This window comes from Cydia splendana, chromosome 20, assembly GCF_910591565.1.
Source record: "Cydia splendana chromosome 20, ilCydSple1.2, whole genome shotgun sequence".
Taxonomy (NCBI): Eukaryota; Metazoa; Arthropoda; class Insecta; order Lepidoptera; family Tortricidae; genus Cydia; species Cydia splendana.
Genome location: NC_085979.1, coordinates 15,441,101 through 15,455,405, shown reverse-complemented (window position 1 = coordinate 15,455,405; position 14,305 = coordinate 15,441,101). Strand labels below are relative to the sequence as shown.

At 37.1% G+C, this 14,305-nt stretch overlaps 1 protein-coding gene across 1 annotated transcript in view; it reads right to left on the bottom strand.

Moving 5' to 3' along the window:
• The window catches only part of LOC134800552 (uncharacterized), a 67,668-nt gene extending 58,003 nt beyond the window's left edge, over positions 1–9,665 (bottom strand). Inside the window, exon 1 of the mRNA XM_063773039.1 lies at positions 9,444–9,665. The gene's annotated coding sequence lies outside the window, so the exon portion shown is untranslated. The remainder of the gene's footprint in view (positions 1–9,443) is intronic.
• Between the last annotated feature and the right edge of the window lie 4,640 nt (positions 9,666–14,305).

Here is a 14,305-nt window from a genome sequence, read left to right as displayed (position 1 = left end):
CTAGGCCAGACCGGACGTCGTCATTATTTGTTTATTGTACAAATAAGCATATGAAATCGGGTTATAGTTTTTAAACTATTTCTAATTCAAGATTTGTCAAATTAACACTCAGTTAATTGAATTAACTCTTGCTGTATCTTCTCAAACTTAGAAACTTAGAATGTCTCCTTTGGGTGACCCTCACAAATAATTTCCATTATCTTGAATTGAACAGAGTAGGTACCTACATGTCAACACATTGTAAACACTTTGTTGTCAAGTAATTAAGCCAGTAACATTACAACTCATGAAATGTGGACTTGGAGTAATGAATTAAGTTTTACAACTTTTACACTTAGTGTTTAAATTTCAGACAGGCAAATCGTCGCCGCTTATAACACGCTTGAGATATTGAAGTAGGTAATTTACTTAATTTATAACAAGATTTGAGTAATTTTGATACACGAGTGGCTTCTTTTAAAGTGTCATCTGTTTTATTATGTATTTGTACAAATTCCCCGTGTGTTGCTTCATATGTACGTTTTGGGCACTGCAGCACCAGCGTTCACAATAATTCGTATTTTCCATCTGGATTAAACGAAGTTATTCGATTGATATATACTACATATATATATTGTATATTTATTTGTGTATTAGGTTTTGTTGTAATACTAATATAAGTAGTATGTAATATGTGTGTTTGTGTTTAATAGTCTCCATATTTCGCTCCGTCCACTACCGTTGACTTTTGTTTGAGCTCTACATTTCCTGCTACCCAAAGGTTGTCTGGAAGAGATCGCTTTTTAGCGATAAGACCGCCTGTTGTTACCGGGTTCTATTTTTCCGTTACAATTTCTTTGTAGTTTTACATGTATGTAAAATGTATAATTATTGGTGCAATAAAGAATATTTACTTACTTACTTACCTTATTGATTATTTTATGTGGTTTTCATTCTTAACTACCAATAAGTGAAAATAATCTGAAGCGTAGATTCGCAATCCTAAGTTACCCTCTTTATACCTACACAAAAAATGTACCTTTTAGGTTACTTTCTTTGGCGAATAAAGAAAAGAGAAATTATGCATATTTTATATTCTCTCACTCACAAAATACAAAACCGAGCAGCGATGGGGTAGGTAGGTATATAAAACATACTGAAATTTTAATAACTCTCGGCATATATGGAAGGGATGAAATCCTGTTACATAATTATTATGTTATGGCAAATTCCATACACGTGGCGTGTTACAGAGGTGCACCGGTGAACGAGTGGGAGCCGAGCAATAAAGCTCAGAGAGAGCCAGGGGAGTTATTCTGACCGAACATTCATTGCCAATATAACACCAATCAATGTGAGTATCAGTGCGTGGTAATCGCACATGTGTGGCTATTTTTTTATGGTGAATGAACACACCTACTAATTATTTTTCAAGATCATTCTAATAGATACTTTAAATGCGCAGTCGAAAATGGCAAATCAAGCTTATGTTGGAGAAATATAAAGGTAACAAAACTTCTGTGAGACACACAAATAGATATTACTTGATACGGAGTGAAATTCGAGCGTTTTTTGACTTAAAATACGTGAATAACCCGGTTTTAATATATTCGAAAATAAAGGTTTTAACAGTCACAAGTTATAGCGTACCTACGCTGCTGAGTTTAACCTTTCATTTAATGATTGACGACGTAAAATATCAATATTGGCAGTTATGTTGGTACGTATGAGTAAAAATATCATCATTTATTAACCCATTATCGCTCGAGCAAACTTTAAGCGGCCGACCAAAGGGACACAATCTGGCAAATAGATTCAGTCGAAAATGGACCTAGAACCATTTCATTAAGGTGTATTTTAACCTGACATAGGATACTACATTGTATAGAAGGTAGTAAACCATAAAGTGTCTCTCTGCGGGAGGTAACGTATGAAACAGGCCAATTATAAGCTAGTTTGATCCTGTGGCGAGCAACTTTATGACTGACGTCAATGTGTTGTTGATGAGGCGCCATATAAAAAGAGAATGAAGGTATCCGTTCGTTCAATGTTTACAATAATACCTAATTTTAATTTTATATATTTCTGATATACCTATTGTATATAATAATGTAAATTACGCATCTGTGACAATGTATGATCAATACAAATAAAGAATATGAATATGAACTATAATCATGGTACTCGAGATTCCTAGGTGTTTAGATATTTCAATAAAGTTTCCTACTAAGTAAATATATTTCAATAAAGGTTCAAATTCGGATTTTAATTTCGTAGATGCCTGATATGTTCAATAACTTCCTGATCCTTAGACACTGCTTCTAGAGCTTTTCGGTAGTATTCTTCTACGGTCTCAAATGGTGATAAACAGGAATCGTACATTTTCCAGCATTTTTGGTGCACGAAGTGTTGTTAACGGAATTGAAAATAATTTCAACCCTAATGATTAATTAGCGTTTATTACGTTGATATTAACCTTAATTTACCATTTCAGTTGAAATTATCTATACCAATTCCGTTAACACCACGCGAATCGAACTGGTGCAGCGCAGTGGTGTTAACGGAATTGGTATAAATAATTTCAACCCTAATGATTAATTAGCGTTTATTACGTCGATATTAACCTTAATTTACCATTTCTGTTGAAATTATCTATACCAATTCCGTTAACACCATTCTGCTGCACCAAAATGCTGGAAAATGTACGATCACTGGTGATAAAATAGTAATTTTCTCAACCACTTTAACATTCTGTTTTAACTAGTAGGTATTTTGATAGATGGTGTACATTTTACAGGTGAATTTGCGAGTAAACATACTTATAGATCGGTGAAAAATGGCAACGGGTGATATGTTATTCTCCTAGTTCTCATGGGTTTTTCTACTTGCTTGTTACCTTTGCTTCTTTTTTTAGAGCTATGTATAGCTTCAATTAAGAACCCGCAGCCTAAAATAACGCTATTCTAAACAAACGCGCGAATCAGTAGCTATTTCCCATTTTCTTAAAAAAAGCGTATGTTCTCGCAAATCTAATCACATTTACGCCATTTTGATTGCTCGTCTACGGGGCATTTGAACGCATTTGTCGGTATCGTGTAAACAAATACACCACCTAAATGTACAGACACGTACAGTTTTATACCGTTTGGATTAAAGCTTGATTCCGAATAATTCAAGTGCAATAGTTAACTGGGAAATCTGTTGCTCCGAAATTACATTCTCCATCTTTCAAGCTCGTATCTCACAATTTGTACAAACTAGAAAGGTATTTTAAGATGTAGAATTTAAGGTCGAGTTTCCAAAGCAATATATATTTAGATTAAGGGTTAATAAAGTTAGAATGCGTTTAAATGATCCATTCAGATGACTATTAATATCATCGGGCTATATTTAAAGTTATTAACTTCGGTTTATTATTCGGCAATATTTACTCTGCCTGGACTCGGCGATGAGTGCACTGATTCTCAGGATTATGTTGATTGCATTATACATGGTGTGTCTGATCATGGGGCTTCAAATCCAGGGCTTGATTTTACTCGCTAAACTGAGCTACTTTTACTATGGGACCAACCTTAAAATCGGGGAAAAATTTTTGGCTTTTCCATAGAAAACGTCGACATCTGATCAGCTAAAAAGTATGAAAAAGTAAAAAAAAATTTCGGGGTTGGTGCCATAGTAAAAGTAGCTCAGTTTAGCGAGTAGAATCGAGCCCTGGATTTAAAGCCCCATGGTCAGTAACACACAGTATGATACGTCATAATGGACGTCACGAATAATCCCAAAGCTATATACACAACTAAACATGAGTAATAATACCCACCCATTATAGGAAGATGTTGTTTTGGCAGTTTAAAGTTAAGCCGTTAATGGGAAACAGGTCTCGGGAGAGGTAATCTCTCTTCGATACTTTAATAGAAAGGTATAGGTACCCACGCCAATCTTATACCTTTCAACGAGCAATTCTTGTATATATAGGTATATATATTTCAGGGATCTCGGAAACGGCTTTAACGATTTCAATGAAATTTAGTATATGGGGGTTTTCGGGGCCGACAAAACGATCTAGCTAGGTCTTATTTCCGGGAAAACGCGCATTTTTGAGTTTTTATATGTTTTCTGAGCAAAGCTTCCGAGCTTTTACGATCCATATGTTTACTCCCGGGTACTATTATATGTACCTAATGAAATGCAAGCTTCGCATACTCTAGGTAAAATTCTCCCCCTAGAATGCCCACAATGACCGGTAAAGTGTTGCCCTATCTATTCCTGCTACATATATTAAAACAAAATTAATGTGGATATTATTCGCATACGAATTAATATACCTACAGCAACAGAATTCCACACGGCAGATGCTACACGGGGCTTGAATTGGAATAATTATAATGGTTTTAAGGACGTCGGTACCTAAAAGGTTTAATTTTCCCTGAAAGCGGACCACGGTGAATTTCATGCAAATTCTCCGCTCGCATTCTTTTTGCACTCTTTCGGTCGAATAGTTCAAATGAAACAATGTTATACATATTTTGCCGCAAGGAATAACTTTGCATAAATCATGACATATTTATGCTTGTGTTATCGTTTAAATTCTAAGAAGAATTCTTATAGTTTTATGATATCTTTATTATGCCGAAACGCGCCTGGCAGGAAACTTTTAATTTTTCACACAATTTGCAGTTGAGGTCAAATAAACAAATAAAGGCTAATGCATATTAGATGCTGATGCAGCACGGCCTTGGCTCTAATGGCTCTCTACCTCACTATGGTAGGACACAACACGGTAATTTTCTCAAATTATCGGATATCCAATACCGGGAAATACCTGGCCCCTATTTCACCAATGTGACAGGTGCGACAATTCGACAAGTCTCATAGTTGCTGACGTCACAGGCATCCATGGGCTACGGTTATCGCTTACCATCGGGCGGGCCGTATTCCTGTTTGTCACCATCATTGTATAATTAAAAAAAACTTTATTATATTGGCAAAAAACAGGTATTTCTCTTGCGATGTTTATGATGACAATGATGACAATTGTCACAAGATTTCAAAGAACTTTCAGTAATTCTTGACAGCAAATGAGTTCTGTGTCGGAATTTCGTGACAATTGTCGTATTTCTTGTGACAATTGTCATTAGCTTCGCAAAATCCGACACAAGAACAGCCGATTCAACGGAGCCACGCCGTTTTGTCGCATAAATAGTGTTTAGTTTTTAAGTTTATAATATATATATATGTATGTTAGTCTGTAAGGTATTTGTAATATGGGCCTTGTTGCCTGATTTAAATTTTAAATAAATAAAATAAATACTTATTAACTGGCGATATAGTGGAGTTTTTTTTTATTAACATGTTGGTGGCAAACAACCACACCGCCCGTCTGATGGTAAGCGGTTACCGTAGCCTATGGAGGCCTGTGACGTCAGTAACAGTGATGTCGACAATTGTCGGACCTGTCACGTTGGTGAAATAGGGCCCTGGTATATAGAATAGTAATAAACAGTAATATTATCCACGAAGGCACAGGCTGGATTAAGTGACACATTGCTTACAATACTATATTAAGTATCGTCACGTATAAATGGTATTGTCATTTCGAGACCAAAATGAAATTGACGGATTTTCCGATTTAGGTAAATTACACAAAATTACACAAATAGTGGAATTCGAACACTCATCATTCCATTGTTAACTGTTTCTCGTGTAATTAACTAAAAGTTACAATTGTTTCCTGAAAATATAAACTTTAATATGTTTTGAACACGAAATGTAATAAAAGCAATATCATGATGTAGTTTTATATATTTCATTAGGTATTTCGAGCGGGAATACCTACAAATTTTATCATCATAGATATAGATTTAAAATAGAACAAAACAATAAAACACACATTAATAAAAAAAATCTCAGCAATCCGAAAGCTTTTTAATAAATTCGTGAGCAAAATATCAACCTTTAAATGCATACACGTATTCATCAAAGCAATGGATGATAACAGCATTATCTTATCGAACGCTGACAGAATCATATCACCTGCGTGAATCACTCGCCTGTGCCACCATAATGAGGTGTCAAAGTTAACATATATTGTGGGGAAAAGCCTTACGAAATCATTTGATACTCGTTGACAACATCGTTACTTTCGGCTTATCTCGGGAATGTCTTTTTTCGTACGTTATTCATATCTCTCGCGCCTATACATGTCAGAAAATGATAAGAATCTTAGTAATCATATCATGTACTGAATGACAATCGAAACGCATATATGGTCTCTTTATCAAGGTGTCTGTACTCTGTATCTTTAGGTATTTAAATAAAAGTAAACAAACAATTTGTAATTGTTCGGGTAGTTATAACATTAATTGGCTAACCAACCAAATACAAAAGCGCCTGGATCAGTCACTGAACGACCTGACTTTAACCTACATTATTTGATCATGTAATGTTTTCATCTACCCTCAACTGGCTTAACGAGCCATTTGAGGGTAGATTTTGTTTACTTTTATTTAAATACCTAAAGATACAGACTATAGCCAAGGTGCCAATTGTTTGTGCTAAGACAACGAAACGACTAATATACAATAACTCTAATAATAAAAGAGTGATAGAGAGACAGATAGCGTTTCGTTATCGTAGCGTAAACGATTAGCATCTTGGCTAGTTTGAGCTACGACAGAGAAACGCTATCTGTTTCTATGTTGTACTAATATGTATGAGTGATACAGAGACAAAGCCTTTCGTTGTTGTTGCGGAAACGATTGGCATCTTGGTTAGGCCCCCTGCGTCAACATCATGCTGAGATGAGACCATTTCGTGGCACTTTCTCTATCCTATGTTTTTCTATTTTGTATAATTTTCTCTTGTGTTTGTGCTTACGAAGAAATTATTTATATTCTATTCTATAATATTCACCTGTACCTAAGTATCACGAAGTAATACATGCGTACTTCCTTACTCACAATATAGGTGCCAAAGTGAGTCCAATCCTATCGACCCGTTACGTGCTCTGAATTTTAATTATAAGATCAAACGAAAATTTAAGCTCTTTTTTAGGGTTCCGTACCCAAAGGGTAAAAATGGGACCCTATTACTAAGACTCCGCTGTCCGTCCGTCTGTCCGTCTGTCTGTCCGTCTATGTCTGTCACCAATTCACCATGCTGTATCTCATGAACCGTGACAGCTAGACAGTTGAAAATTTCCCAGATGAAGTATTTCTGTTGCCGCTCTAAAAACTGAATATAATAAATATTTAAGTGGGGCTTCCATACAACAAACGCGATTTTTTGCCGTTTTTTGCATAATGGTAAGGAAATCTTCGTGTGCGAGTCTGACGGCTCGATTCGGAAAATGAATTAGATTTCTACTAGACTTCAACAAGTTACGATACGGATAATTTTAAGATATTTGTAAGATAGATATGTCAAATTTGACGTTTCCGCGATTCTGGAGGTCCTTTTGAACGATTTCGACAAGTTATGACTTAGATATCCAAGTCACATCTAGTCGATATCTAATGTAGATCTAGTTGATCTCTAAATCGTCTCAAGATCTTGTGATTATCTCGAAATCCGAACAGGCCTGTGACTCGCACTTGGCCGGTTTTTTCAATCTGACTAGACACCGCATCTCAACTAGACTGGAAGGACCGAGTCTCTTTAGTATCTAATTTCACGTAGCATGCGGTTCACATAATAGAGATGATGATACTCGTACATGTTGAATTTGATAATAAAAGTTAGTTCAATAGATAGAAAATGAGCAATACATCACAATAAGTCGGAGACGAAAAATACCTACGGGGATTATTAAAAAGTATGAGTTTACAAACATTCAAAATATTTCATTTGATTTCTTACATTTTGTTGAAAAGCCCGGACAAGTGCGAGTTACATGGGTACATTATACCTATGGTTAATAAGTTAAAATATTTCTTTATAATTTTATTATTTTCATTTATATGTATTTTATCTTAAATTTTACAATAACACGTCATTTTTAATTATTCGTTAGCAATATCTTCCGATTCACGAAAGAAATTTCAGACGTTCGGGTAATTCTGTTTACATTACTGGCAACACAGGATAGCGCTGTCACATTTGACAATTCGGATCTAGATAACTTCATGCCCTGACCGTCATCCTTGTCGAACGCGTGTTAATTGTTATTTCCTTCTCGCTCAGTGTCAGCAGTCGCAGTGTTTTCCAAACTTTTTACGTCGTAAGCTTGGTAATTAATGTGTAACTGTGAATTAGTTTTTCAAACGTTTGTCTTGTATAGATAAATAAAGTTTAATTTAATACATTAGATTTGTTTTATTTTACTATGTTTCTACATGAATAACTTAAAATTAATGCCGTTAAAATAATTTTCACCGTTGGTTAAAATTCTCCCACATTTTAAAGTTTGAGAACCTGTAAACAGCATGATGACGTAGGCCCGTGTCAGTTAGGTCATACGCGAATCTCGGAATAGAGTACCAGGCGGAGTATATTATTATACCATGACTGATGCAGTATTATGATATGATGACAACCAACTGATGTGATGATGGAGACCGAAGGTAACCATTTAACTCTGTGATAATACAATAGTTTACGTAAAATTTAGGCAATTTAGAAACTTCTCAAATAATATGGCAATCACTTTGATTTTTATAATTGTGTTAAAGTTATTTCTGAACGTGTATGTGAAAATTAAAGAGATCTATTAGTTGAAGCTGAAAATCATGAAGATATTTTAGTTACTCAATTAATTGCAGTATTTATTGGTACTTTATAAAATTTGGTATTTATAAATGCAAGCAATACATTTACGGATGCAAGAGTTTCAATGTATGCGCTTCATTTACTTTGCTAGAAATGTTGTAACAATTAAGAAGAACATATATTATATCCTCTAATAATGTATATAAACAGGGGCGTATTCATCCTAGGGCCATCCGGGCCATGGCCCGGGGCGCATTATTATAATTTTTTTAACTGGCCCCTGGCGGATTACATTTTATTTTTCTTTCTTGACTTCTGGGGCGGCGAAACGTATTGGCCCGGGGCGCTAAATTTCAAAATACGCCCCTGTATATAAATATTACAACTTGGGTTGCCACCAAAGTATACCTACTTATAAACCTACCCATATTCAGTTTACAATAATATAAAATAACATACTAAAAGAATATTAAATTTACTAAAACCTCGATAATATTGTAAACAAATTTGTACATCCCTAATATTTCAAACCACCGGCGCAAAACTATTTAAGATAAATCCAGCGTTGGCGTCTTAAAAAACGATATTATTTTAACAAAAGAAAGTGTTATCAATACTAAAGAAATTATCTGGTAATTTTGGTCGTTATCCTTGATATTTATATTGGAAATCTCATGATTGGCCCGTCTTAAGCGACAAGCGGGGCAGCAACAGGTTACAATCCACGCGTTCGACAATATTGAATTAAAGCATCTTACCGAGGTTAAAAATCCAAGCTTTACACGTCACTAGAGGGGTCGCGAGCCGATTTAGTTCGATATGGGGGGTTTACAAGGGTGACACTTGTTGGAGCAAGCGCGACGCGTCCGTCCCGGGCGGCGCTCGGGGGGAGACTGCCACCGGGGACGGTTTACGGGAATTATGAGGATCCTTGGACATTATTGTGATGCTTGGCGAGCATAGCGTCTCATGTGAGCCAGCAAAACAGTATACCTAGTAGTCCAACAGTCCTTTTAATGATAAGATCGCCTTTGTGTTTTTTTTTTTTTGAACTTTTCAGCCTCAGTGTTTATGAATTTCTTTTGGTTTTAGGATTCACGAACTCGATTCTGCAGAAAAATTTGATGTTCTGCATAAAATGTTTCGTCTGCCGCACTGCTTAATAAATGCGGTGCCAGTTTTGCTTATTAAGTTAGAATAGTTTTTTGCTGTCCAGGCAAGTGTAAAAATATGGGTACTCATCATACTCAAAAATAATATGACCCAATAGCTCTTAAGTCAGCGAATTAAGTACTATGGGACATATTCTTGAGAAAGTTATATGCACCCATATTTTTACACAGTTGAGAAAAACTTATATTGATCGGAGATACATATTTCCATAAGAATATAAAATTGCTTTCGATTTCTGTTACTGCTTTACCCTAAACAGTTTTAATTACTACTGCTTTCAAGATTTTTCTGGAAATCTAAAAGCAGTTTTCTTATCTGCCAAATTGGCCTACTGATTCCAGAGACTATGGTATAACGTTAATAGTTTCCGATGTTCACTGGATAACTACGTTAAGGATGACTCACGTTAGACCGGGCCGTGTCCGGGCCGGAGCTTCCGGAGCTTACTTTTCTACGACATGACAGGCGATCACGTGATGCTTTCCAAAGAAAACGAAGTGCCGGAAGCTCCGGCCCGGACACGGCCCGGTCTAACGTGAGTCATACTTAACCTGAATGTAATCACCTATAGATTAACTCCCATTACGCATTGTTAGGGTTCCGTACCCAAAGGGTAAAACGGGACCCTATTACTAAGACTCCGCTGTCCGTCCGTCTGTCTGACACCAGGCTGTATCCCACGAACCGTGATAGCTAGACAGTTGAAATTTTCACAGATGATGTAGGTATTTCTGTTGCCGCTATAACAAGAAATATTAAAAAGTACGGAACCCTCGGTGGGCGAATCAGACTCGCACTTGTCCGGTTTTTTGTTAACTATGCTGATATCATTGTTGTCTGGTTTTCTAACCTCTGTATGGAGTTGTAATGACAGTTCTTGGCGACGGTAAGCGGACTTGTTGCCGTGAAATAAACCATGCTCCCGGCGACACTTTCTGCTTAGTGTAACTTCGTGCTTAATAATATTAAAGTCCGTATTTGATATTCCGTTCGGTCCGCGAATATTAATAATTTGAATAAATTGTCATGATGTTTTGAATTTTCTGGGGTCACGGTCAAAGGTTGAGAAAAATATGTACTTTTTAGGGTTCCGTACCCAAAGGGTAAAACGGGACCCTATTACTAAGACTTCGCTGTCCGTCCGTCCGTCCGTCCGTCCGTCCGTCCGTCTGTCACCAGGCTGTATCTCACGAACCGTGATAGCTAGACAGTTGAAATTTTCACAGATGATGTATTTCTGTTGCCGCTATAACAACAAATACTAAAAACAGAATAAAATAAAGCTTTAAATGGGGCTCCCATACAACAAACGTGATTTTTGACCAAAGTTAAGCAACGTCGGGAGTGGTCAGTACTTGGATGGGTGACCGTTTTTTTTTTTCTTTTTTTTTCGTTTTTTTTTTGCATTATGGTACGGAACCCTTCGTGCGCGAGTCCGACTCGCACTTGCCCGGTTTTTTTCCTTTAGAGACTCAGCAAATTTCTAACATAGGTGCATCTATTTATGTGCATCTATCATACTTATATAAGAATCCAAGATGTTAAGGATGACTCACGTTAGACCGGGCCGTGGCCGGGACGGAGCTTCCGGAGCTTACTTTTCTATGACATGACAGGCGATCACGTGATGCTTTCCAAAGAAAACCAAGCGCCGGAAGCTCCGGCCCGGACACGGCCCGGTCTAACGTGACTCATCCTTAACCTGAATGTAATCTATAAGATTTACTACAATTACGCATTGTTGTTAACTATGCTGATATCATTGTCTGGTTTTCTAACCTCTGTATGGAGTTGTAATGACAGTTCTTGGCGACGGTAAGCGGACTTGTTGCCGTGAAATAAACCATGCTCCCGGCGACACTTTCTGCTTAGTGTAACTTCGTGCTTAATAATATTAAAGTCCGTATTTGATATTCCGTTCGGTCCGCGAATATTAATAATTTGAATAAATTGTCATGATGTTTTGAATTTTCTGGGGTCACGGTCAAAGGTTGAGAAAAATATGTACTTTTTAGGGTTCCGTACCCAAAGGGTAAAACGGGACCCTATTACTAAGACTTCGCTGTCCGTCCGTCCGTCCGTCCGTCCGTCCGTCCGTCTGTCACCAGGCTGTATCTCACGAACCGTGATAGCTAGACAGTTGAAATTTTCACAGATGATGTATTTCTGTTGCCGCTATAACAACAAATACTAAAAACAGAATAAAATAAAGATTTAAATGGGGCTCCCATACAACAAACGTGATTTTTGACCAAAGTTAAGCAACGTCGGGAGTGGTCAGTACTTGGATGGGTGACCGTTTTTTTTTTGCTTTTTTTTTCGTTTTTTTTTTTGCATTATGGTACGGAACCCTTCGTGCGCGAGTCCGACTCGCACTTGCCCGGTTTTTTTCCTTTAGAGACTCAGCAAATTTCTAACATAGGTGCATCTATTTATGTGCATCTATCATACTTATATAAGAATCCAAGATGTTAAGGATGACTCACGTTAGACCGGGCCGTGTCCGGGACGGAGCTTCCGGCGCTTACTTGTCTATGACATGACAGGCGATCACGTGATGCTTTCCATAGAAAACGATGCGCCGGAAGCTCCGGGTCGGACACGGCCTGAGGGCCTACCGCGAACCACGTTCGACGTGTTGCCTCTCTGTCGCACTTGTAAATTCGTACGTAAGTGTGACAGGGAGCCAACACGTCGAACGTGGTTTGCGGTAGGCACCCTGGTCTAACGTGCAGCAGTCACATTTAATATTCATTAGATTGGAAGGCAATTCGAACTATTTAATCTAGTTATGAAACTGTTATGCATATGATGTGGAGTTTCTGATCGAAGAAATGTCACTGTTAACAAATGACAGATCATATCCATAACAGTTTCATAACCAGATTGTGAAGTTCGAATCGCCCTCCCGTTTTACTAACTTCTCAAGTGATTTCTAATTGCTACGGCGTAGCTGCAGTTTCGTAGCAGTTCGTAGCGGGGAAAACACTTTTTGGCAAACAAATTGAATAAGCGCTGCTGGTCTAGGGTCACTTTTAGCACCGCAAAATTTATATTTATACCTTTAAACGAGTAATTTTTGTTTTCGTTTGGCTCTAACGATTTCGATGAAATTTGCTATATGGGGGTTTTCGGGAGCGATAAATCGATCTAGCTAGGTCTTATCTCTGGGAAAACTCGCATTTATGAGTTTTTATATATTTTCCGAGCAAAGCTCGGTCTCCCAGATATTTGGAATAATTTAACACATTCACTGCCAGCGACCCGCCATGCGGACTCTCTGTTCGTAGGCGCTTTTCGCTACATACCGGTTTTCCCATGTTATCGGCTACGCACGCTCGTACCGCGTAGCTCGCGCTACCAATGAATGTGTTAAAATGCGGAAAACTTGTGTGAAAAGTACTCATAATAACTATATTTTGATAATAATAATATCACAAAAGTGCTAAAAATCGAATTGAAAAGTATGATTTCAAATAAAAACTTTTAGCTATATAAGAAAGACATTACAATTTTCTTACCGTCGTCTCGGTTTTTGCAATGACTTGTTAAGGGAGTCTGGGGTTTGCTCGGAAACCTATGGTTTTTCCGACCTAGAGGAAAAAATAGGCCTCGGTAGAATTAATCCGGTTTCATCGTAATGTTTTCCTATACCGAAAAGCGACTGGTAAATATCAGTCAAATGTAACTTTTGACTAGTCTGTTGCACAGATAGTGGTATTTTTTTTAACTAATCGTAGGTACCTGACCATTATTTTTTGTAGGTATCAAATGTAGTTTTACATTTTTTTGAAGTGAAAACTTTTTTAGCGGCGCTGTGCACTTTTTGAGATGGGGAAAAAATGTTAAACTCGCGACAGGTCACGTGACCGACAGATTCGTTGTTTTTTTTTATTATGTGATAGTCATGGTCACTGTTGTAATATTTTAACTACACTTAGTTATCGTGCGTCTCGCTCGCGCCAATACATGAATGGACAAGTACAAAAGTATAACATCATTCATCATCATCACTAAATGACATAATTCAGATATAATTCTGATGTCAGTGTACGTTCGAATTGGCATGCAATACGTATAAGAAAAAGACAAAAAAATTATCATAAATCCAGTAAATAGATCTTCTGCGAGTTCCATATATTTTGTAAACGTGGCACTAAAGGCCCGATTCGAACTTTAAGATAAATATATACGATTATATATAAGATAAATATATAAAAATATACCATTTGGATTATATATGTACGTGTCAAAAGTGACGTTTCATCAAACAAAAACGTCACTTTTGACACTGACATATCTAATCCATGTCGTATCTAGACGTAATATTTACATATCTTAAAGTTCGAATCGACCCGTAATTCAAAAGTAATAACTGTGTCCGAAGGTTCGGACCCGGCCGGCCGCGGTCGCTCCGTTTGCTCGGGAGTCAAGTGTTGGCATTACT